The sequence below is a fragment of the Anopheles merus genome, unplaced genomic scaffold, assembly GCF_017562075.2.
Source record: "Anopheles merus strain MAF unplaced genomic scaffold, AmerM5.1 LNR4000290, whole genome shotgun sequence".
In the NCBI taxonomy this organism is placed as follows: Eukaryota; Metazoa; Arthropoda; class Insecta; order Diptera; family Culicidae; genus Anopheles; species Anopheles merus.
In genome coordinates, this window is record NW_024427870.1 from 28,463 (window position 1) to 55,862 (window position 27,400).

General features: G+C 38.4%; 2 long non-coding RNA genes across 2 annotated transcripts; both read left to right on the forward strand.

The window, feature by feature from the left end:
• Window positions 1-5,548: 5,548 nt before the first annotated feature.
• LOC121602079 lies at window positions 5,549-6,481 on the forward strand. The gene is made up of 2 exons (XR_006006283.1): window positions 5,549-6,031; window positions 6,193-6,481. It is a non-coding gene; the product is annotated as an uncharacterized LOC121602079 (long non-coding RNA).
• Window positions 6,482-24,950: 18,469 nt separating this feature from the next.
• LOC121602076 lies at window positions 24,951-25,882 on the forward strand. The gene is made up of 2 exons (XR_006006280.1): window positions 24,951-25,432; window positions 25,594-25,882. It is a non-coding gene; the product is annotated as an uncharacterized LOC121602076 (long non-coding RNA).
• The last annotated feature ends 1,518 nt before the right edge of the window (window positions 25,883-27,400 follow it).

Genomic DNA, 27,400 nt, shown 5'->3' on the forward strand with positions numbered 1-27,400 from the left:
TCGGGCCTATACAAAATGTTTGAGTTTTGTTCAGCTGTTCCTATCGGAAGTTCTGCTACGTTGAAGTGTTTTGTTCCTGCATCCCTCGAGAATTTGTTCTTGCTTGGTTTCCTGATTTTATGTGTACGTGATTTCTGTTTCATCAGCGACTGCTGTTCTGTGCTATTGACTCTGCCCTCAGAGATTAATTCGTGACGTTCAGAGATACGCTCAGAGATTAATTCGCACCAGCACGACAACCATTATTTTTTTCCGTTCATTATTACGGCTCACCAAGTGATCGTTACGCTCTCTCACAATGGACTGTGAAATCTGGATCAAGTTGTTTGTATTGGCAATTTATCTTTTTCAGAATGCAATTCTGCAATTCGCTGGTCTGGTGGTAAGTCGTCACTCGTACGACTTTACAACATGCCCGTCATGGGTTCAAGCCCCGAACAGACCGTGCTCTCATATGTAGCACTGACTACCCTGTTATGTGTAATCAGTAAGTCACTGAAAGCCAAGCCCACAAGTGGTTCAGGAAGGCCTTGACCGACAACGGTTGTTGTGCCAAAAGAAGAAGAAGAAGAAGAAGAAAAATTCTGCCTTTCATCCGGAATTTATCAAACATGCCTTGTGTCATGGAGGCACACAATCGTGGTTTTTGCATTTACAGAACATCGGCCAGGAACCAGGTTGAAAGATGTAGATTGTTTGAGTCGTTATCCTGTGCTTGCTGTGAACGATGATGTAACAGCGAATATAGATGTAGCGCAAAATAATCATGAAACCATGAAAGCTGTACGAAAGATACTTGTTAGCAAACCTTAGGCCAAAAATACACGGACCGGAATTTCGCGGCCGCGGAATTCCGCTTGCTGAAAAATGTATGGATATGACAGTTCGGGAAAGTTGCCGTTGACACTTTGTATATGAATTTGATAGCAGGCGGAATTCAACGGCCGCGAAATTCCGGTCCGTGTGTTTTCGGCCTTACGAATCTTATAAACTAAAAAGCGGATTTGTTTTTAAAACAGTTGACGGTATTGATTTGTTAGTTATACCTAAAGTGATGGAAAGGGAAATGATTTGGTATTAAGCATAGTAAACAAAGTGGGTTCATTATACAGGTGGGCTTATCCCGAACAATTTGACTGCCGTGCTGTAGAAAAATGAAACAAAATGACAGGAGTGGATTCGATCATTTGTTGATGTATGCGTGTAAGCCCCATGGCTGTTGATGTTGATGTGTCGTAGAGTGGGTGAAAAGATACCTTAAGTGGAAATTTTCGGACGATAAATCATACACTCTCATAATTTGATAAGCAATATATGACAGTATGTGTGGTTCTTCCATTCCAACCATTTCGATCTCCAATCCAAGCGTTGAAGCAGGTTATGTGTATTTCTTTTTGTGTTTATCATTCATATACACACCAATAATGTAAAACTATTTAATCTTAAAATGTCTAATGAATATAGCAAATATGCCATTGCACGCGGTTGTGATTATGTGCCGAAAACAGTCTGAATCTCGTACACTGTTTCATTTGTCAAATCGTGCACAAAAAATCAATCGAAAACACAGCCGAAAAGTGACATTTTCACCCGCTTGGGACGTAGCACAATCGAATCCTTTCCTGTCATTCGTCCATTCAACAGGGCCTTCCCCCAAACCTATAAGCTTACCTAGTCCCTATAACTACATTGATAATAATGGTCATTTTGCTAGTCAGTAGGCCCGTGCAACGCTCATCGGATGCGATTTTATCGGACGCGATTTATATGGGATTTGACAGATAACGTCGGACGACGAAATCGCACGTCCGACGTTATCTGTCAAATCCCATATAAATCTCGTCCGATAAAATCGCATCCGATGAGCGTTGCCGCGGGCCTAAACTGTTCATGGGTTGAAGCAAAAGTACTGTATACAGTCTGTTCCCGAGTTACGCGGTTTGTGCGTTCCCAAGGAATCCGCGTAAGTCGAATTTCGCGATTTTCTACCAAACTACATTTTCTTACTCGATATTTTTATTCAATCACTTTTATACACATAAGCATTTATTTGATTCGATTTGTGCAGAACATTATGACATTCAGCCGTACCGGCGAACTCGTTCGTCGAAAAATATTCGTCGCTCATGAGTGGACAGGGTTGTACCACTAGGTTGGACCGTACAAAATCTATTCGATTTCTTATTTTTGATCTAGAGGGCTATGAATTGAGTAAAAATGAGCGTCGATGCGAACGATCCCAGGAGCGAACGAGTTCGCGGTGCGGGTGCGGCTGATTTTTTATATACAGTCAGAATTCAATAGTAGAACGCTTTTTAGTTGAACGCTCAATAGTTGGCTGACAGTTCAATTGAAAAGCATGCGTTTGTATGAGAAATCCGGTTTTTGAAAAATTCACAAAAATCTCATGGCATGCCGAGAAAAATTTCAGATATTTTTTGTTTGGAAAAACGTGCCTAATAAAAAAACACATACAGGCGGTCCCCGAGATACACGGTACCTCTTATACGCGGATTCAGAGTTACGAGGTTTTCCAAATTTGATAGTTCGATGAGCAAATTGTACTGATTTGACACATCCATTGTGAAATACCAAATAATTTCCGTATTGATCGAATGTAAAATACCATTTTAAAAGGTTTAAAACTGTCCAATCTAGTAGAAACATATCAAATAATTAATTTGAAGGCTAAAACCAACCCCTACTTACAAAATTACACGAAGATTAGTCCCAAATAGCCAGAATTGCTTAAGCAGCTCATTTTGGCACGCTAAAGATCGCTGCTCTAATTCGCCTTTTGCAGTAGATAAACAGCATCAAAGTTCTATGTGGGACTTTCAAACAGCGCCTAAGCAGCTTCCTTATGCCACGATGCCAGGGATTATTTTTCTTTGTGTTTTATTTTCAAGCAAGCGTCATCGATGAAATAAACAACAAGATTTGTTTCGTTTAAACACCTATGTATATTTTTCAATCCTTTTAATTGATGAATTACACAAAATTTTACACAATTTACTGATAATTCACAATCACTTCACTCAATATTCATTCTTCAATTAACGAATCTAACTTGTGCAGCAGCAATGAGATTATTGCCGGCGTCCGTCTTTGACACTTTGACAAGAGCCACCTTGAACCGATGTCATGCATTAAAAAGCGATAAAGTTCCACCAAGTTCAGTACCCTTTCTTAACAAGCCTTCAAGTTCCATCATGAACCCTACACATAGTGCTAATCAGCCGCAAAGTTCCAAAGAGTACCATGTGCCTGTTAAAAAGCTCCATAGTTCCGCAAAGTACCGTCTATCTCTTAATCAGCCACAAAGTACGACATCGGAACGATTTTTCGTTAAACAGCCCTAAATCAGCTATAAAGTACGAGCTGGCTATTTGGGGTGATATTTTGGATGAAAATTACGAGATATCGACTTACGCGGAAGTTCGAGATACGCGGTATTTTGCGGCCGTTTTCGGTTCCCATTAACCGAGTATCTTGGGGACCGCCTGTACAGGTGTTTCCCGAGATACGACTTTATTTGGGACCGAAAAAATGTCCGAAAGCAAGGTGTAAGTCGAAAAAGTCGTATGTCGAATATCTATGAAAATAAAGTTTATAACCGAAGTTGAAGAGTTGGAATCTATGATATCGTGTATTTTATTTAAAATAATGTTCGATAATATAATAATTATATTTTAAAAGCCGTACACAATAAAGATATTCAAGATAGGGTAGTTGTGGTATGATTGGAAATCTGTGTATGTAGAATCCTCCTCTTTTAAATAATACACACGGTATCGTTGATGTTTCCTCGTCACCGTTTATTAACCATCTCCTCGATTCTCACCAACGTTCTCTTTATATAACTTCCAACAGTGACCAATGTTCTCTCCCACAATTCCCTCTCTTTTAGTCAACGTTCTCACACTTCCCCTCATTCTATGTTTGTTCTCTCTCTTGTATACAACACTGCTTGTACGCAACTCTACAGTGTACAACGGTTATCAGCCCAGAAATTCAAAAAAATGCATTAATTTCTTGTCAATGACAACTTTTAACTGTCAAAATCTAAATCGTCGTATCTGCGAATCGTCGTAACTCGAGGCATGCCTGTATTCAATAGTTAGCAGGGAATCGAAGTTCAACCAGTGAGTTCGGACTGTACATTATGCTATACAGGTAGTCCCCGAGATACACAGTATCTCTTATACGCGGACTCGGAGATAGGGTAACTGTACCAGTTTTCGACAGTGTACCTATTTTCGGCAGGGTAGCTAAACACGTTAAATTTGGCACAAATGTGGTAAATTTTTTCACAAAGCACAATTTTGTAGTTAAAGTGTACTTATTTGTTATTCACATACGAAGTTTCACACCATTTCATTGCGTATTTTTCAAACGTATGCGTATATATCAAAAAACTGTGCTTTTTTCGTCAGATTTGCTGTCAGCCAATCGTTCGGCAGGTTTTGTGATTAAGAGAACCAGAACAGTAAAACAATAAAAAAGTGGTGTATATAAAGATTGTATGCTTATTTAATTTATTCTAACTTGTTCGGAATTGAAAATCGCTCGCGCTTTCAAGAAAAAGTTTAACAATTTTCGGGGTAGCGGATGGTCGCAGCTAATTTCAACGAAAACAAGTTGGAAAAACATCAATCTTTCTTATGACATACGACTCACGAGTGAAATCGAGTCGAATCATAAAAAAATCACTCTCCAAAATGAACATATAACAAAAAATCGGTAGTGATGTTTGGTTTTCGATCATTTGTGAGGTTTGAAAATATGTTTTAGCGTAATAGTCAGACATGAAATAAAATAATGACAAAAACCTTTCCAAACATTGATGGTCATAATCTGACCATTATCCAGTAAAATTTGATGGTTTATGTTCAGTCGAAAAATAGCTAAAATTTGGACCAAAAATCATAAAGTTTGTACTTTGATGGCCTATATCTCAGTAAGTTTAAGATGAAAGCGTGAAATATATTGGTTTAGACTAAGTTTAAGTATCTATTTTAAGAAAATGTGTATGTTGTTAACTTGCGATACAGTTAGTTTTTCGATTTTCATACAGGCGTTAGCCAATGTGCATTGGTGTGCCCGCCATGAACCAGATCTGATGCATCTTCTGTGAATAAAAAGGATGTGTTTTCTGTTGCAGATTAGACCCCCCCCCCGCCACTTAAGTATCTATTTTAAGAAAATGTGTATGTGTTAACTTGCGATACAGTTAGTTTTTCGATTTTATACAGGCGTTAGCCCAATGTGCATTGGTGTGCCCGCCATGAACCAGATCTGATGCATCTTCTATGAATAAAAAAGGATGTGTTTTCTGTTGCAGATTAGACCCCCCCCCCCCCGCCACTTAACACTTCAAAACATACCTAAAACTACCGATACAAATTGAAACTCTTACCGAAAACTGCCGATAAAGTTTTGATGTTCCTACCGAAAACCACCATAAAAAATCTGGCCACACTGTCGGCAAATGCGAATAAAATTCACCTTCTACATAAATACATCTTGTTATACATTACAATAACTCGTTCTATTCAATCCTTGGTCTCATCCTGTCATCACACAGCGAGTCGTTTTTTCCTTTCTTGTCAAATTGATATTGTAATGCTTGTATAGTTTGTGTCGTACGTTTGTGTATTTGTCAGTCCGCTCAATTGGACTCATCATATTTTAAATTACTTACTTTCTAATGAGTTTTATGATTTTCAAACATTTCGTCACAATTTACTGCTTACACTAAATTCTCATAGAATTTGTTTCGTGTTTTCAAAGTTTTACAATTAGACTCAATGAAATCGGCCAATCCAAAACTGAAAGTTGCCGATGTAAAGCATTCCATAATCGCTATGATGCTTTCAAAGAAAACGTTAAAATACGATCTAAGGCGAATTCAGTTCAGTCATTTTGCGCAGCATAAACAAGTACAGCTCAATAACGTTTTGTTAGAGGAGAAATCATCCAGCCATGTTCTATTAACATATAAGGCCTCGTAATCAGCCTGTGTTAACAAGTAAGAGGAAAAAGGAACTAAGATAACCAACGTTTGGAAGCCCACATGTCTATACAAAGGCAGTGCTTATATTTGAAAAAACCAATTTTGAGAATGCTAAGAACAATTTAATTCCTAACCTGATGATTAAAAATATAATAGAATGATCTGTACTTTTACAGGTTCACATAAAAACAAATGAGCTGCACACCGCTGTCGTCGAGAAAGTAATTCTTGCCATGATATCTTCCTGCAGAACGGCAACAATCAGGCCATCCATAAGCTGCTTCACGTTGCGGTCTGCGAAGAGAATTATGATATTTGACACACCACCGTCACGTACATAGGGTTCTGTATCACTCGTCGGTATAGTGTAAATTAGATATAGGCAAGAAGAGGAATTAGTGAGTTGCCGCATTAGTGAGCGCTTTATTCCTGAAAAATATGATTCGCCCGCTCGCATAAAAACAATTAAAATATCGTATGAATGTTTTTGCTCCTAGGGAAAAAACAATTTGAAATCTATAATAATGTCGGGCCTATACAAAATGTTTGAGTTTTGTTCAGCTGTTCCTATCGGAAGTTCTGCTACGTTGAAGTGTTTTGTTCCTGCATCCCTCGAGAATTTGTTCTTGCTTGGTTTCCTGATTTTATGTGTACGTGATTTCTGTTTCATCAGCGACTGCTGTTCTGTGCTATTGACTCTGCCCTCAGAGATTAATTCGTGACGTTCAGAGATACGCTCAGAGATTAATTCGCACTAGCACGACAACCATTATTTTTTTCCGTTCATTATTACGGCTCACCAAGTGATCGTTACGCTCTCTCACAATGGACTGTGAAATCTGGATCAAGTTGTTTGTATTGGCAATTTATCTTTTTCAGAATGCAATTCTGCAATTCGCTGGTCTGGTGGTAAGTCGTCACTCGTACGACTTTACAACATGCCCGTCATGGGTTCAAGCCCCGAACAGACCGTGCTCTCATATGTAGCACTGACTACCCTGTTATGTGTAATCAGTAAGTCACTGAAAGCCAAGCCCACAAGTGGTTCAGGAAGGCCTTGACCGACAACGGTTGTTGTGCCAAAAGAAGAAGAAGAAGAAGAAGAAGAAAAATTCTGCCTTTCATCCGGAATTTATCAAACATGCCTTGTGTCATGGAGGCACACAATCGTGGTTTTTGCATTTACAGAACATCGGCCAGGAACCAGGTTGAAAGATGTAGATTGTTTGAGTCGTTATCCTGTGCTTGCTGTGAACGATGATGTAACAGCGAATATAGATGTAGCGCAAAATAATGATGAAACCATGAAAGCTGTACGAAAGATACTTGTTAGCAAACCTTAGGCCAAAAATACACGGACCGGAATTTCGCGGCCGCGGAATTCCGCTTGCTGAAAAATGTATGGATATGACAGTTCGGGAAAGTTGCCGTTGACACTTTGTATATGAATTTGATAGCAGGCGGAATTCAACGGCCGCGAAATTCCGGTCCGTGTGTTTTCGGCCTTACGAATCTTATAAACTAAAAAGCGGATTTGTTTTTAAAACAGTTGACGGTATTGATTTGTTAGTTATACCTAAAGTGATGGAAAGGGAAATGATTTGGTATTAAGCATAGTAAACAAAGTGGGTTCATTATACAGGTGGGCTTATCCCGAACAATTTGACTGCCGTGCTGTAGAAAAATGAAAACAAAATGACAGGAGTGGATTCGATCATTTGTTGATGTATGCGTGTAAGCCCCAATGGCTGTTGATGTTGATGTGTCGTAGAGTGGGTGAAAAGATACCTTAAGTGGAAATTTTCGGACGATAAATCATACACTCTCATAATTTGATAAGCAATATATGACAGTATGTGTGGTTCTTCCATTCCAACCATTTCGATCTCCAATCCAAGCGTTGAAGCAGGTTATGTGTATTTCTTTTTGTGTTTATCATTCATATACACACCAATAATGTAAAACTATTTAATCTTAAAATGTCTAATGAATATAGCAAATATGCCATTGCACGCGGTTGTGATTATGTGCCGAAAACAGTCTGAATCTCGTACACTGTTTCATTTGTCAAATCGTGCACAAAAAATCAATCGAAAACACAGCCGAAAAGTGACATTTTCACCCGCTTGGGACGTAGCACAATCGAATCCTTTCCTGTCATTCGTCCATTCAACATGGCCTTCCCACCAAACCTATAAGCTTACCTAGTCCCTATAACTACATTGATAATAATGGTCATTTTGCTAGTCAGTAGGCCCGTGGCAACGCTCATCGGATGCGATTTTATCGGACGCGATTTATATGGGATTTGACAGATAACGTCGGACGACGAAATCGCACGTCCGACGTTATCTGTCAAATCCCATATAAATCTCGTCCGATAAAATCGCATCCGATGAGCGTTGCCGCGGGCCTAAACTGTTCATGGGTTGAAGCAAAAGTACTGTATACAGTCTGTTCCCGAGTTACGCGGTTTGTGCGTTCCCAAGGAATCCGCGTAAGTCGAATTTCGCGATTTTCTACCAAACTACATTTTCTTACTCGATATTTTTATTCAATCACTTTTATACACATAAGCATTTATTTGATTCGATTTGTGCAGAACATTATGACATTCAGCCGTACCGGCGAACTCGTTCGTCGAAAAATATTCGTCGCTCATGAGTGGACAGGGTTGTACCACTAGGTTGGACCGTACAAAATCTATTCGATTTTCTTATTTTTGATCTAGAGGGCTATGAATTGAGTAAAAATGAGCGTCGATGCGAACGATCCCAGGAGCGAACGAGTTCGCGGTGCGGGTGCGGCTGATTTTTTATATACAGTCAGAATTCAATAGTAGAACGCTTTTTAGTTGAACGCTCAATAGTTGGCTGACAGTTCAATTGAAAAGCATGCGTTTGTATGAGAAATCCGGTTTTTGAAAAATTCACAAAAATCTCATGGCATGCCGAGAAAAATTTCAGATATTTTTTGTTTGGAAAAACGTGCCTAATAAAAAAACACATACAGGCGGTCCCCGAGATACACGGTACCTCTTATACGCGGATTCAGAGTTACGAGGTTTTCCAAATTTGATAGTTCGATGAGCAAATTGTACTGATTTGACACATCCATTGTGAAATACCAAATAATTTCCGTATTGATCGAATGTAAAATACCATTTTAAAAGGTTTAAAACTGTCCAATCTAGTAGAAACATATCAAATAATTAATTTGAAGGCTAAAACCAACCCCTACTTACAAAATTACACGAAGATTAGTCCCAAATAGCCAGAATTGCTTAAGCAGCTCATTTTGGCACGCTAAAGATCGCTGCTCTAATTCGCCTTTTGCAGTAGATAAACAGCATCAAAGTTCTATGTGGGACTTTCAAACAGCGCCTAAGCAGCTTCCTTATGCCACGATGCCAGGGATTATTTTTCTTTGTGTTTTATTTTCAAGCAAGCGTCATCGATGAAATAAACAACAAGATTTGTTTCGTTTAAACACCTATGTATATTTTTCAATCCTTTTAATTGATGAATTACACAAAATTTTACACAATTTACTGATAATTCACAATCACTTCACTCAATATTCATTCTTCAATTAACGAATCTAACTTGTGCAGCAGCAATGAGATTATTGCCGGCGTCCGTCTTTGACACTTTGACAAGAGCCACCTTGAACCGATGTCATGCATTAAAAAGCGATAAAGTTCCACCAAGTTCAGTACCCTTTCTTAACAAGCCTTCAAGTTCCATCATGAACCCTACACATAGTGCTAATCAGCCGCAAAGTTCCAAAGAGTACCATGTGCCTGTTAAAAAGCTCCATAGTTCCGCAAAGTACCGTCTATCTCTTAATCAGCCACAAAGTACGACATCGGAACGATTTTTCGTTAAACAGCCCTAAATCAGCTATAAAGTACGAGCTGGCTATTTGGGGTGATATTTTGGATGAAAATTACGAGATATCGACTTACGCGGAAGTTCGAGATACGCGGTATTTTGCGGCCGTTTTCGGTTCCCATTAACCGAGTATCTTGGGGACCGCCTGTACAGGTGTTTCCCGAGATACGACTTTATTTGGGACCGAAAAAATGTCCGAAAGCAAGGTGTAAGTCGAAAAAGTCGTATGTCGAATATCTATGAAAATAAAGTTTATAACCGAAGTTGAAGAGTTGGAATCTATGATATCGTGTATTTTATTTAAAATAATGTTCGATAATATAATAATTATATTTTAAAAGCCGTACACAATAAAGATATTCAAGATAGGGTAGTTGTGGTATGATTGGAAATCTGTGTATGTAGAATCCTCCTCTTTTAAATAATACACACGGTATCGTTGATGTTTCCTCGTCACCGTTTATTAACCATCTCCTCGATTCTCACCAACGTTCTCTTTATATAACTTCCAACAGTGACCAATGTTCTCTCCCACAATTCCCTCTCTTTTAGTCAACGTTCTCACACTTCCCCTCATTCTATGTTTGTTCTCTCTCTTGTATACAACACTGCTTGTACGCAACTCTACAGTGTACAACGGTTATCAGCCCAGAAATTCAAAAAAATGCATTAATTTCTTGTCAATGACAACTTTTAACTGTCAAAATCTAAATCGTCGTATCTGCGAATCGTCGTAACTCGAGGCATGCCTGTATTCAATAGTTAGCAGGGAATCGAAGTTCAACCAGTGAGTTCGGACTGTACATTATGCTATACAGGTAGTCCCCGAGATACACAGTATCTCTTATACGCGGACTCGGAGATAGGGTAACTGTACCAGTTTTCGACAGTGTACCTATTTTCGGCAGGGTAGCTAAACACGTTAAATTTGGCACAAATGTGGTAAATTTTTTCACAAAGCACAATTTTGTAGTTAAAGTGTACTTATTTGTTATTCACATACGAAGTTTCACACCATTTCATTGCGTATTTTTCAAACGTATGCGTATATATCAAAAAAATGTGCTTTTTTCGTCAGATTTGCTGTCAGCCAATCGTTCGGCAGGTTTTGTGATTAAGAGAACCAGAACAGTAAAACAATAAAAAAGTGGTGTATATAAAGATTGTATGCTTATTTAATTTATTCTAACTTGTTCGGAATTGAAAATCGCTCGCGCTTTCAAGAAAAAGTTTAACAATTTTCGGGGTAGCGGATGGTCGTAGCTAATTTCAACGAAAACAAGTTGGAAAAACATTAATCTTTCTTATGACATACGACTCACGAGTGAAATCGAGTCGAATCATAAAAAAATCACTCTCCAAAATGAACATATAACAAAAAATCGGTAGTGATGTTTGGTTTTCGATCATTTGTGAGGTTTGAAAATATGTTTTAGCGTAATAGTCAGACATGAAATAAAATAATGACAAAAAACCTTTCCAAACATTGATGGTCATAATCTGACCATTATCCAGTAAAATTTGATGGTTTATGTTCAGTCGAAAAATAGCTAAAATTTGGACCAAAAATCATAAAGTTTGTACTTTGATGGCCTATATCTCAGTAAGTTTAAGATGAAAGCGTGAAATATATTGGTTTAGACTAAGTTTAAGTATCTATTTTAAGAAAATGTGTATGTTGTTAACTTGCGATACAGTTAGTTTTTCGATTTTCATACAGGCGTTAGCTCAATGTGCATTGGTGTGCCCGCCATGAACCAGATCTGATCTTCTATGAATAAGAAAAGTGTATGTTGTTAACTTGCGATACAGTTAGTTTTTCGAGGCGTTAGCCCAATGTGCATTGGTGTGCCCGCCATGAACCAGATCTGATGCATCTTCTATGAATAAAAAAGGATGTGTTTTCTGTTGCAGATTAGACCCCCCCCCCGCCACTTAACACTTCAAAACATACCTAAAACTACCGATACAAATTGAAACTCTTACCGAAAACTGCCGATAAAGTTTTGATGTTCCTACCGAAAACCACCATAAAAAATCTGGCCACACTGTCGGCAAATGCGAATAAAATTCACCTTCTACATAAATACATCTTGTTATACATTACAATAACTCGTTCTATTCAATCCTTGGTCTCATCCTGTCATCACACAGCGAGTCGTTTTTCCTTTCTTGTCAAATTGATATTGTAATGCTTGTATAGTTTGTGTCGTACGTTTGTGTATTTGTCAGTCCGCTCAATTGGACTCATCATATTTTAAATTACTTACTTTCTAATGAGTTTTATGATTTTCAAACATTTCGTCACAATTTACTGCTTACACTAAATTCTCATAGAATTTGTTTCGTGTTTTCAAAGTTTTACAATTAGACTCAATGAAATCGGCCAATCCAAAACTGAAAGTTGCCGATGTAAAGCATTCCATAATCGCTATGATGCTTTCAAAGAAAACGTTAAAATACGATCTAAGGCGAATTCAGTTCAGTCATTTTGCGCAGCATAAACAAGTACAGCTCAATAACGTTTTGTTAGAGGAGAAATCATCCAGCCATGTTCTATTAACATATAAGGCCTCGTAATCAGCCTGTGTTAACAAGTAAGAGGAAAAAGGAACTAAGATAACCAACGTTTGGAAGCCCACATGTCTATACAAAGGCAGTGCTTATATTTGTAAAAACCAATTTTGAGAATGCTAAGAACAATTTAATTCCTAACCTGATGATTAAAAATATAATAGAATGATCTGTACTTTTACAGGTTCACATAAAAACAAATGAGCTGCACACCGCTGTCGTCGAGAAAGTAATTCTTGCCATGATATCTTCCTGCAGAACGGCAACAATCAGGCCATCCATAAGCTGCTTCACGTTGCGGTCTGCGAAGAGAATTATGATATTTGACACACCACCGTCACGTACATAGGGTTCTGTATCACTCGTCGGTATAGTGTAAATTAGATATAGGCAAGAAGAGGAATAAGTGAGTTGCCGCATTAGTGAGCGCTTTATTCCTGAAAAATATGATTCGCCCGCTCGCATAAAAACAATTAAAATATCGTATGAATGTTTTTGCTCCTAGGGAAAAAACAATTTGAAATCTATAATAATGTCGGGCCTATACAAAATGTTTGAGTTTTGTTCAGCTGTTCCTATCGGAAGTTCTGCTACGTTGAAGTGTTTTGTTCCTGCATCCCTCGAGAATTTGTTCTTGCTTGGTTTCCTGATTTTATGTGTACGTGATTTCTGTTTCATCAGCGACTGCTGTTCTGTGCTATTGACTCTGCCCTCAGAGATTAATTCGTGACGTTCAGAGATACGCTCAGAGATTAATTCGCACCAGCACGACAACCATTATTTTTTTCCGTTCATTATTACGGCTCACCAAGTGATCGTTACGCTCTCTCACAATGGACTGTGAAATCTGGATCAAGTTGTTTGTATTGGCAATTTATCTTTTTCAGAATGCAATTCTGCAATTCGCTGGTCTGGTGGTAAGTCGTCACTCGTACGACTTTACAACATGCCCGTCATGGGTTCAAGCCCCGAACAGACCGTGCTCTCATATGTAGCACTGACTACCCTGTTATGTGTAATCAGTAAGTCACTGAAAGCCAAGCCCACAAGTGGTTCAGGAAGGCCTTGACCGACAACGGTTGTTGTGCCAAAAGAAGAAGAAGAAGAAGAAGAAGAAAAATTCTGCCTTTCATCCGGAATTTATCAAACATGCCTTGTGTCATGGAGGCACACAATCGTGGTTTTTGCATTTACAGAACATCGGCCAGGAACCAGGTTGAAAGATGTAGATTGTTTGAGTCGTTATCCTGTGCTTGCTGTGAACGATGATGTAACAGCGAATATAGATGTAGCGCAAAATAATCATGAAACCATGAAAGCTGTACGAAAGATACTTGTTAGCAAACCTTAGGCCAAAAATACACGGACCGGAATTTCGCGGCCGCGGAATTCCGCTTGCTGAAAAATGTATGGATATGACAGTTCGGGAAAGTTGCCGTTGACACTTTGTATATGAATTTGATAGCAGGCGGAATTCAACGGCCGCGAAATTCCGGTCCGTGTGTTTTCGGCCTTACGAATCTTATAAACTAAAAAGCGGATTTGTTTTTAAAACAGTTGACGGTATTGATTTGTTAGTTATACCTAAAGTGATGGAAAGGGAAATGATTTGGTATTAAGCATAGTAAACAAAGTGGGTTCATTATACAGGTGGGCTTATCCCGAACAATTTGACTGCCGTGCTGTAGAAAAATGAAAACAAAATGACAGGAGTGGATTCGATCATTTGTTGATGTATGCGTGTAAGCCCCAATGGCTGTTGATGTTGATGTGTCGTAGAGTGGGTGAAAAGATACCTTAAGTGGAAATTTTCGGACGATAAATCATACACTCTCATAATTTGATAAGCAATATATGACAGTATGTGTGGTTCTTCCATTCCAACCATTTCGATCTCCAATCCAAGCGTTGAAGCAGGTTATGTGTATTTCTTTTTGTGTTTATCATTCATATACACACCAATAATGTAAAACTATTTAATCTTAAAATGTCTAATGAATATAGCAAATATGCCATTGCACGCGGTTGTGATTATGTGCCGAAAACAGTCTGAATCTCGTACACTGTTTCATTTGTCAAATCGTGCACAAAAAATCAATCGAAAACACAGCCGAAAAGTGACATTTTCACCCGCTTGGGACGTAGCACAATCGAATCCTTTCCTGTCATTCGTCCATTCAACATGGCCTTCCCACCAAACCTATAAGCTTACCTAGTCCCTATAACTACATTGATAATAATGGTCATTTTGCTAGTCAGTAGGCCCGTGGCAACGCTCATCGGATGCGATTTTATCGGACGCGATTTATATGGGATTTGACAGATAACGTCGGACGACGAAATCGCACGTCCGACGTTATCTGTCAAATCCCATATAAATCTCGTCCGATAAAATCGCATCCGATGAGCGTTGCCGCGGGCCTAAACTGTTCATGGGTTGAAGCAAAAGTACTGTATACAGTCTGTTCCCGAGTTACGCGGTTTGTGCGTTCCCAAGGAATCCGCGTAAGTCGAATTTCGCGATTTTCTACCAAACTACATTTTCTTACTCGATATTTTTATTCAATCACTTTTATACACATAAGCATTTATTTGATTCGATTTGTGCAGAACATTATGACATTCAGCCGTACCGGCGAACTCGTTCGTCGAAAAATATTCGTCGCTCATGAGTGGACAGGGTTGTACCACTAGGTTGGACCGTACAAAATCTATTCGATTTTCTTATTTTTGATCTAGAGGGCTATGAATTGAGTAAAAATGAGCGTCGATGCGAACGATCCCAGGAGCGAACGAGTTCGCGGTGCGGGTGCGGCTGATTTTTTATATACAGTCAGAATTCAATAGTAGAACGCTTTTTAGTTGAACGCTCAATAGTTGGCTGACAGTTCAATTGAAAAGCATGCGTTTGTATGAGAAATCCGGTTTTTGAAAAATTCACAAAAATCTCATGGCATGCCGAGAAAAATTTCAGATATTTTTTGTTTGGAAAAACGTGCCTAATAAAAAAACACATACAGGCGGTCCCCGAGATACACGGTACCTCTTATACGCGGATTCAGAGTTACGAGGTTTTCCAAATTTGATAGTTCGATGAGCAAATTGTACTGATTTGACACATCCATTGTGAAATACCAAATAATTTCCGTATTGATCGAATGTAAAATACCATTTTAAAAGGTTTAAAACTGTCCAATCTAGTAGAAACATATCAAATAATTAATTTGAAGGCTAAAACCAACCCCTACTTACAAAATTACACGAAGATTAGTCCCAAATAGCCAGAATTGCTTAAGCAGCTCATTTTGGCACGCTAAAGATCGCTGCTCTAATTCGCCTTTTGCAGTAGATAAACAGCATCAAAGTTCTATGTGGGACTTTCAAACAGCGCCTAAGCAGCTTCCTTATGCCACGATGCCAGGGATTATTTTTCTTTGTGTTTTATTTTCAAGCAAGCGTCATCGATGAAATAAACAACAAGATTTGTTTCGTTTAAACACCTATGTATATTTTTCAATCCTTTTAATTGATGAATTACACAAAATTTTACACAATTTACTGATAATTCACAATCACTTCACTCAATATTCATTCTTCAATTAACGAATCTAACTTGTGCAGCAGCAATGAGATTATTGCCGGCGTCCGTCTTTGACACTTTGACAAGAGCCACCTTGAACCGATGTCATGCATTAAAAAGCGATAAAGTTCCACCAAGTTCAGTACCCTTTCTTAACAAGCCTTCAAGTTCCATCATGAACCCTACACATAGTGCTAATCAGCCGCAAAGTTCCAAAGAGTACCATGTGCCTGTTAAAAAGCTCCATAGTTCCGCAAAGTACCGTCTATCTCTTAATCAGCCACAAAGTACGACATCGGAACGATTTTTCGTTAAACAGCCCTAAATCAGCTATAAAGTACGAGCTGGCTATTTGGGGTGATATTTTGGATGAAAATTACGAGATATCGACTTACGCGGAAGTTCGAGATACGCGGTATTTTGCGGCCGTTTTCGGTTCCCATTAACCGAGTATCTTGGGGACCGCCTGTACAGGTGTTTCCCGAGATACGACTTTATTTGGGACCGAAAAAATGTCCGAAAGCAAGGTGTAAGTCGAAAAAGTCGTATGTCGAATATCTATGAAAATAAAGTTTATAACCGAAGTTGAAGAGTTGGAATCTATGATATCGTGTATTTTATTTAAAATAATGTTCGATAATATAATAATTATATTTTAAAAGCCGTACACAATAAAGATATTCAAGATAGGGTAGTTGTGGTATGATTGGAAATCTGTGTATGTAGAATCCTCCTCTTTTAAATAATACACACGGTATCGTTGATGTTTCCTCGTCACCGTTTATTAACCATCTCCTCGATTCTCACCAACGTTCTCTTTATATAACTTCCAACAGTGACCAATGTTCTCTCCCACAATTCCCTCTCTTTTAGTCAACGTTCTCACACTTCCCCTCATTCTATGTTTGTTCTCTCTCTTGTATACAACACTGCTTGTACGCAACTCTACAGTGTACAACGGTTATCAGCCCAGAAATTCAAAAAATGCATTAATTTCTTGTCAATGACAACTTTTAACTGTCAAAATCTAAATCGTCGTATCTGCGAATCGTCGTAACTCGAGGCATGCCTGTATTCAATAGTTAGCAGGGAATCGAAGTTCAACCAGTGAGTTCGGACTGTACATTATGCTATACAGGTAGTCCCCGAGATACACAGTATCTCTTATACGCGGACTCGGAGATAGGGTAACTGTACCAGTTTTCGACAGTGTACCTATTTTCGGCAGGGTAGCTAAACACGTTAAATTTGGCACAAATGTGGTAAATTTTTTCACAAAGCACAATTTTGTAGTTAAAGTGTACTTATTTGTTATTCACATACGAAGTTTCACACCATTTCATTGCGTATTTTTCAAACGTATGCGTATATATCAAAAAAATTGTGCTTTTTTCGTCAGATTTGCTGTCAGCCAATCGTTCGGCAGGTTTTGTGATTAAGAGAACCAGAACAGTAAAACAATAAAAAAGTGGTGTATATAAAGATTGTATGCTTATTTAATTTATTCTAACTTGTTCGGAATTGAAAATCGCTCGCGCTTTCAAGAAAAAGTTTAACAATTTTCGGGGTAGCGGATGGTCGTAGCTAATTTCAACGAAAACAAGTTGGAAAAACATCAATCTTTCTTATGACATACGACTCACGAGTGAAATCGAGTCGAATCATAAAAAAATCACTCTCCAAAATGAACATATAACAAAAAATCGGTAGTGATGTTTGGTTTTCGATCATTTGTGAGGTTTGAAAATATGTTTTAGCGTAATAGTCAGACATGAAATAAAATAATGACAAAAAACCTTTCCAAACATTGATGGTCATAATCTGACCATTATCCAGTAAAATTTGATGGTTTATGTTCAGTCGAAAAATAGCTAAAATTTGGACCAAAAATCATAAAGTTTGTACTTTGATGGCCTATATCTCAGTAAGTTTAAGATGAAAGCGTGAAATATATTGGTTTAGACTAAGTTTAAGTATCTATTTTAAGAAAATGTGTATGTTGTTAACTTGCGATACAGTTAGTTTTTCGATTTTCATACAGGCGTTAGCCCAATGTGCATTGGTGTGCCCGCCATGAACCAGATCTGATGCATCTTCTATGAATAAAAAAGGATGTGTTTTCTGTTGCAGATTAGACCCCCCCCCCCCCCGCCACTTAACACTTCAAAACATACCTAAAACTACCGATACAAATTGAAACTCTTACCGAAAACTGCCGATAAAGTTTTGATGTTCCTACCGAAAACCACCATAAAAAATCTGGCCACACTGTCGGCAAATGCGAATAAAATTCACCTTCTACATAAATACATCTTGTTATACATTACAATAACTCGTTCTATTCAATCCTTGGTCTCATCCTGTCATCACACAGCGAGTCGTTTTTTCCTTTCTTGTCAAATTGATATTGTAATGCTTGTATAGTTTGTGTCGTACGTTTGTGTATTTGTCAGTCCGCTCAATTGGACTCATCATATTTTAAATTACTTACTTTCTAATGAGTTTTATGATTTTCAAACATTTCGTCACAATTTACTGCTTACACTAAATTCTCATAGAATTTGTTTCGTGTTTTCAAAGTTTTACAATTAGACTCAATGAAATCGGCCAATCCAAAACTGAAAGTTGCCGATGTAAAGCATTCCATAATCGCTATGATGCTTTCAAAGAAAACGTTAAAATACGATCTAAGGCGAATTCAGTTCAGTCATTTTGCGCAGCATAAACAAGTACAGCTCAATAACGTTTTGTTAGAGGAGAAATCATCCAGCCATGTTCTATTAACATATAAGGCCTCGTAATCAGCCTGTGTTAACAAGTAAGAGGAAAAAGGAACTAAGATAACCAACGTTTGGAAGCCCACATGTCTATACAAAGGCAGTGCTTATATTTGAAAAACCAATTTTGAGAATGCTAAGAACAATTTAATTCCTAACCTGATGATTAAAAATATAATAGAATGATCTGTACTTTTACAGGTTCACATAAAAACAAATGAGCTGCACACCGCTGTCGTCGAGAAAGTAATTCTTGCCATGATATCTTCCTGCAGAACGGCAACAATCAGGCCATCCATAAGCTGCTTCACGTTGCGGTCTGCGAAGAGAATTATGATATTTGACACACCACCGTCACGTACATAGGGTTCTGTATCACTCGTCGGTATAGTGTAAATTAGATATAGGCAAGAAGAGGAATAGTGAGTTGCCGCATTAGTGAGCGCTTTATTCCTGAAAAATATGATTCGCCCGCTCGCATAAAAACAATTAAAATATCGTATGAATGTTTTTGCTCCTAGGGAAAAAACAATTTGAAATCTATAATAATGTCGGGCCTATACAAAATGTTTGAGTTTTGTTCAGCTGTTCCTATCGGAAGTTCTGCTACGTTGAAGTGTTTTGTTCCTGCATCCCTCGAGAATTTGTTCTTGCTTGGTTTCCTGATTTTATGTGTACGTGATTTCTGTTTCATCAGCGACTGCTGTTCTGTGCTATTGACTCTGCCCTCAGAGATTAATTCGTGACGTTCAGAGATACGCTCAGAGATTAATTCGCACCAGCACGACAACCATTATTTTTTTCCGTTCATTATTACGGCTCACCAAGTGATCGTTACGCTCTCTCACAATGGACTGTGAAATCTGGATCAAGTTGTTTGTATTGGCAATTTATCTTTTTCAGAATGCAATTCTGCAATTCGCTGGTCTGGTGGTAAGTCGTCACTCGTACGACTTTACAACATGCCCGTCATGGGTTCAAGCCCCGAACAGACCGTGCTCTCATATGTAGCACTGACTACCCTGTTATGTGTAATCAGTAAGTCACTGAAAGCCAAGCCCACAAGTGGTTCAGGAAGGCCTTGACCGACAACGGTTGTTGTGCCAAAAGAAGAAGAAGAAGAAGAAGAAGAAAAATTCTGCCTTTCATCCGGAATTTATCAAACATGCCTTGTGTCATGGAGGCACACAATCGTGGTTTTTGCATTTACAGAACATCGGCCAGGAACCAGGTTGAAAGATGTAGATTGTTTGAGTCGTTATCCTGTGCTTGCTGTGAACGATGATGTAACAGCGAATATAGATGTAGCGCAAAATAATCATGAAACCATGAAAGCTGTACGAAAGATACTTGTTAGCAAACCTTAGGCCAAAAATACACGGACCGGAATTTCGCGGCCGCGGAATTCCGCTTGCTGAAAAATGTATGGATATGACAGTTCGGGAAAGTTGCCGTTGACACTTTGTATATGAATTTGATAGCAGGCGGAATTCAACGGCCGCGAAATTCCGGTCCGTGTGTTTTCGGCCTTACGAATCTTATAAACTAAAAAGCGGATTTGTTTTTAAAACAGTTGACGGTATTGATTTGTTAGTTATACCTAAAGTGATGGAAAGGGAAATGATTTGGTATTAAGCATAGTAAACAAAGTGGGTTCATTATACAGGTGGGCTTATCCCGAACAATTTGACTGCCGTGCTGTAGAAAAATGAAAACAAAATGACAGGAGTGGATTCGATCATTTGTTGATGTATGCGTGTAAGCCCCAATGGCTGTTGATGTTGATGTGTCGTAGAGTGGGTGAAAAGATACCTTAAGTGGAAATTTTCGGACGATAAATCATACACTCTCATAATTTGATAAGCAATATATGACAGTATGTGTGGTTCTTCCATTCCAACCATTTCGATCTCCAATCCAAGCGTTGAAGCAGGTTATGTGTATTTCTTTTTGTGTTTATCATTCATATACACACCAATAATGTAAAACTATTTAATCTTAAAATGTCTAATGAATATAGCAAATATGCCATTGCACGCGGTTGTGATTATGTGCCGAAAACAGTCTGAATCTCGTACACTGTTTCATTTGTCAAATCGTGCACAAAAAATCAATCGAAAACACAGCCGAAAAGTGACATTTTCACCCGCTTGGGACGTAGCACAATCGAATCCTTTCCTGTCATTCGTCCATTCAACATGGCCTTCCCACCAAACCTATAAGCTTACCTAGTCCCTATAACTACATTGATAATAATGGTCATTTTGCTAGTCAGTAGGCCCGTGGCAACGCTCATCGGATGCGATTTTATCGGACGCGATTTATATGGGATTTGACAGATAACGTCGGACGACGAAATCGCACGTCCGACGTTATCTGTCAAATCCCATATAAATCTCGTCCGATAAAATCGCATCCGATGAGCGTTGCCGCGGGCCTAAACTGTTCATGGGTTGAAGCAAAAGTACTGTATACAGTCTGTTCCCGAGTTACGCGGTTTGTGCGTTCCCAAGGAATCCGCGTAAGTCGAATTTCGCGATTTTCTACCAAACTACATTTTCTTACTCGATATTTTTATTCAATCACTTTTATACACATAAGCATTTATTTGATTCGATTTGTGCAGAACATTATGACATTCAGCCGTACCGGCGAACTCGTTCGTCGAAAAATATTCGTCGCTCATGAGTGGACAGGGTTGTACCACTAGGTTGGACCGTACAAAATCTATTCGATTTTCTTATTTTTGATCTAGAGGGCTATGAATTGAGTAAAAATGAGCGTCGATGCGAACGATCCCAGGAGCGAACGAGTTCGCGGTGCGGGTGCGGCTGATTTTTTATATACAGTCAGAATTCAATAGTAGAACGCTTTTTAGTTGAACGCTCAATAGTTGGCTGACAGTTCAATTGAAAAGCATGCGTTTGTATGAGAAATCCGGTTTTTGAAAAATTCACAAAAATCTCATGGCATGCCGAGAAAAATTTCAGATATTTTTTGTTTGGAAAAACGTGCCTAATAAAAAAACACATACAGGCGGTCCCCGAGATACACGGTACCTCTTATACGCGGATTCAGAGTTACGAGGTTTTCCAAATTTGATAGTTCGATGAGCAAATTGTACTGATTTGACACATCCATTGTGAAATACCAAATAATTTCCGTATTGATCGAATGTAAAATACCATTTTAAAAGGTTTAAAACTGTCCAATCTAGTAGAAACATATCAAATAATTAATTTGAAGGCTAAAACCAACCCCTACTTACAAAATTACACGAAGATTAGTCCCAAATAGCCAGAATTGCTTAAGCAGCTCATTTTGGCACGCTAAAGATCGCTGCTCTAATTCGCCTTTTGCAGTAGATAAACAGCATCAAAGTTCTATGTGGGACTTTCAAACAGCGCCTAAGCAGCTTCCTTATGCCACGATGCCAGGGATTATTTTTCTTTGTGTTTTATTTTCAAGCAAGCGTCATCGATGAAATAAACAACAAGATTTGTTTCGTTTAAACACCTATGTATATTTTTCAATCCTTTTAATTGATGAATTACACAAAATTTTACACAATTTACTGATAATTCACAATCACTTCACTCAATATTCATTCTTCAATTAACGAATCTAACTTGTGCAGCAGCAATGAGATTATTGCCGGCGTCCGTCTTTGACACTTTGACAAGAGCCACCTTGAACCGATGTCATGCATTAAAAAGCGATAAAGTTCCACCAAGTTCAGTACCCTTTCTTAACAAGCCTTCAAGTTCCATCATGAACCCTACACATAGTGCTAATCAGCCGCAAAGTTCCAAAGAGTACCATGTGCCTGTTAAAAAGCTCCATAGTTCCGCAAAGTACCGTCTATCTCTTAATCAGCCACAAAGTACGACATCGGAACGATTTTTCGTTAAACAGCCCTAAATCAGCTATAAAGTACGAGCTGGCTATTTGGGGTGATATTTTGGATGAAAATTACGAGATATCGACTTACGCGGAAGTTCGAGATACGCGGTATTTTGCGGCCGTTTTCGGTTCCCATTAACCGAGTATCTTGGGGACCGCCTGTACAGGTGTTTCCCGAGATACGACTTTATTTGGGACCGAAAAATGTCCGAAAGCAAGGTGTAAGTCGAAAAAGTCGTATGTCGAATATCTATGAAAATAAAGTTTATAACCGAAGTTGAAGAGTTGGAATCTATGATATCGTGTATTTTATTTAAAATAATGTTCGATAATATAATAATTATATTTTAAAAGCCGTACACAATAAAGATATTCAAGATAGGGTAGTTGTGGTATGATTGGAAATCTGTGTATGTAGAATCCTCCTCTTTTAAATAATACACACGGTATCGTTGATGTTTCCTCGTCACCGTTTATTAACCATCTCCTCGATTCTCACCAACGTTCTCTTTATATAACTTCCAACAGTGACCAATGTTCTCTCCCACAATTCCCTCTCTTTTAGTCAACGTTCTCACACTTCCCCTCATTCTATGTTTGTTCTCTCTCTTGTATACAACACTGCTTGTACGCAACTCTACAGTGTACAACGGTTATCAGCCCAGAAATTCAAAAAAATGCATTAATTTCTTGTCAATGACAACTTTTAACTGTCAAAATCTAAATCGTCGTATCTGCGAATCGTCGTAACTCGAGGCATGCCTGTATTCAATAGTTAGCAGGGAATCGAAGTTCAACCAGTGAGTTCGGACTGTACATTATGCTATACAGGTAGTCCCCGAGATACACAGTATCTCTTATACGCGGACTCGGAGATAGGGTAACTGTACCAGTTTTCGACAGTGTACCTATTTTCGGCAGGGTAGCTAAACACGTTAAATTTGGCACAAATGTGGTAAATTTTTTCACAAAGCACAATTTTGTAGTTAAAGTGTACTTATTTGTTATTCACATACGAAGTTTCACACCATTTCATTGCGTATTTTTCAAACGTATGCGTATATATCAAATAAACTGTGCTTTTTTCGTCAGATTTGCTGTCAGCCAATCGTTCGGCAGGTTTTGTGATTAAGAGAACCAGAACAGTAAAACAATAAAAAAGTGGTGTAAATAAAGATTGTATGCTTATTTAATTTATTCTAACTTGTTCGGAATTGAAAATCGCTCGCGCTTTCAAGAAAAAGTTTAACAATTTTCGGGGTAGCGGATGGTCGCAGCTAATTTCAACGAAAACAAGTTGGAAAAACATCAATCTTTCTTATGACATACGACTCACGAGTGAAATCGAGTCGAATCATAAAAAAATCACTCTCCAAAATGAACATATAACAAAAAATCGGTAGTGATGTTTGGTTTTCGATCATTTGTGAGGTTTGAAAATATGTTTTAGCGTAATAGTCAGACATGAAATAAAATAACGACAAAAAACCTTTCCAAACATTGATGGTCATAATCTGACCATTATCCAGTAAAATTTGATGGTTTATGTTCAGTCGAAAAATAGCTAAAATTTGGACCAAAAATCATAAAGTTTGTACTTTGATGGCCTATATCTCAGTAAGTTTAAGATGAAAGCGTGAAATATATTGGTTTAGACTAAGTTTAAGTATCTATTTTAAGAAAATGTGTATGTTGTTAACTTGCGATACAGTTAGTTTTTCGATTTTCATACAGGCGTTAGCCCAATGTGCATTGGTGTGCCCGCCATGAACCAGATCTGATGCATCTTCTGTGAATAAAAAGGATGTGTTTTCTGTTGCAGATTAGCCCCCCCCCCCGCCACTTAAGTATCTATTTTAAGAAAATGTGTATGTTGTTAACTTGCGATACAGTTAGTTTTTCGATTTTTATACAGGCGTTAGCCCAATGTGCATTGGTGTGCCCGCATGAACCAGATCTGATGCATCTTCTATGAATAAAAAAAGGATGTGTTTTCTGTTGCAGATTAGACCCCCCCCCCCCGCCACTTAACACTTCAAAACATACCTAAAACTACCGATACAAATTGAAACTCTTACCGAAAACTGCCGATAAAGTTTTGATGTTCCTACCGAAAACCACCATAAAAAATCTGGCCACACTGTCGGCAAATGCGAATAAAATTCACCTTCTACATAAATACATCTTGTTATACATTACAATAACTCGTTCTATTCAATCCTTGGTCTCATCCTGTCATCACACAGCGAGTCGTTTTTTCCTTTCTTGTCAAATTGATATTGTAATGCTTGTATAGTTTGTGTCGTACGTTTGTGTATTTGTCAGTCCGCTCAATTGGACTCATCATATTTTAAATTACTTACTTTCTAATGAGTTTTATGATTTTCAAACATTTCGTCACAATTTACTGCTTACACTAAATTCTCATAGAATTTGTTTCGTGTTTTCAAAGTTTTACAATTAGACTCAATGAAATCGGCCAATCCAAAACTGAAAGTTGCCGATGTAAAGCATTCCATAATCGCTATGATGCTTTCAAAGAAAACGTTAAAATACGATCTAAGGCGAATTCAGTTCAGTCATTTTGCGCAGCATAAACAAGTACAGCTCAATAACGTTTTGTTAGAGGAGAAATCATCCAGCCATGTTCTATTAACATATAGGCCTCGTAATCAGCCTGTGTTAACAAGTAAGAGGAAAAAGGAACTAAGATAACCAACGTTTGGAAGCCCACATGTCTATACAAAGGCAGTGCTTATATTTGAAAAAACCAATTTTGAGAATGCTAAGAACAATTTAATTCCTAACCTGATGATTAAAAATATAATAGAATGATCTGTACTTTTACAGGTTCACATAAAAACAAATGAGCTGCACACCGCTGTCGTCGAGAAAGTAATTCTTGCCATGATATCTTCCTGCAGAACGGCAACAATCAGGCCATCCATAAGCTGCTTCACGTTGCGGTCTGCGAAGAGAATTATGATATTTGACACACCACCGTCACGTACATAGGGTTCTGTATCACTCGTCGGTATAGTGTAAATTAGATATAGGCAAGAAGAGGAATTAGTGAGTTGCCGCATTAGTGAGCGCTTTATTCCTGAAAAATATGATTCGCCCGCTCGCATAAAAACAATTAAAATATCGTATGAATGTTTTTGCTCCTAGGGAAAAAAACAATTTGAAATCTATAATAATGTCGGGCCTATACAAAATGTTGAGTTTTGTTCAGCGTTCCTATCGGAAGTTCTGCTACGTTGAAGTGTTTTGTTCCTGCATCCCTCGAGAATTTGTTCTTGCTTGGTTTCCTGATTTTATGTGTACGTGATTTCTGTTTCATCAGCGACTGCTGTTCTGTGCTATTGACTCTGCCCTCAGAGATTAATTCGTGACGTTCAGAGATACGCTCAGAGATTAATTCGCACTAGCACGACAACCATTATTTTTTTCCGTTCATTATTACGGCTCACCCAAGTGATCGTTACGCTCTCTCACAATGGACTGTGAAATCTGGATCAAGTTGTTTGTATTGGCAATTTATCTTTTTCAGAATGCAATTCTGCAATTCGCTGGTCTGGTGGTAAGTCGTCACTCGTACGACTTACAACATGCCCGTCATGGGTTCAAGCCCCGAACAGACCGTGCTCTCATATGTAGCACTGACTACCCTGTTATGTGTAATCAGTAAGTCACTGAAAGCCAAGCCCACAAGTGGTTTCAGGAAGGCCTTGACCGACAACGGTTGTTGTGCCAAAAGAAGAAGAAGAAGAAGAAGAAGAAAAATTCTGCCTTTCATCCGGAATTTATCAAACATGCCTGTCATGGAGGCACACAATCGTGGTTTTTGCATTTACAGAACATCGGCCAGGAACCAGGTTGAAAGATGTAGATTGTTTGAGTCGTTATCCTGTGCTTGCTGTGAACGATGATGTAACAGCGAATATAGATGTAGCGCAAAATAATGATGAAACCATGAAAGCTGTACGAAAGATACTTGTTAGCAAACCTTAGGCCAAAATACACGGACCGGAATTTCGCGGCCGCGGAATTCCGCTTGCTGAAAAATGTATGGATATGACAGTTCGGGAAAGTTGCCGTTGACACTTTGTATATGAATTTGATAGCAGGCGGAATTCAACGGCCGCGAAATTCCGGTCCGTGTGTTTTCGGCCTTACGAATCTTATAAACTAAAAAGCGGATTTGTTTTTAAAACAGTTGACGGTATTGATTTGTTAGTTATACCTAAAGTGATGGAAAGGGAAATGATTTGGTATTAAGCATAGTAACAAAGTGGGTTCATTATACAGGTGGGCTATCCCGAACAATTTGACTGCCGTGCTGTAGAAAAATGAAAACAAAATGACAGGAGTGGATTCGATCATTTGTTGATGTATGCGTGTAAGCCCCAATGGCTGTTGATGTGATGTGTCGTAGAGTGGGTGAAAAAAGATACCTTAAGTGGAAATTTTCGGACGATAAATCATACACTCTCATAATTTGATAAGCAATATATGACAGTATGTGTGGTTCTTCCATTCCAACCATTTCGATCTCCAATCCAAGCGTTGAAGCAGGTTATGTGTATTTCTTTTTGTGTTTATCATTCATATACACACCAATAATGTAAAAACTATTTAATCTTAAAATGTCTAA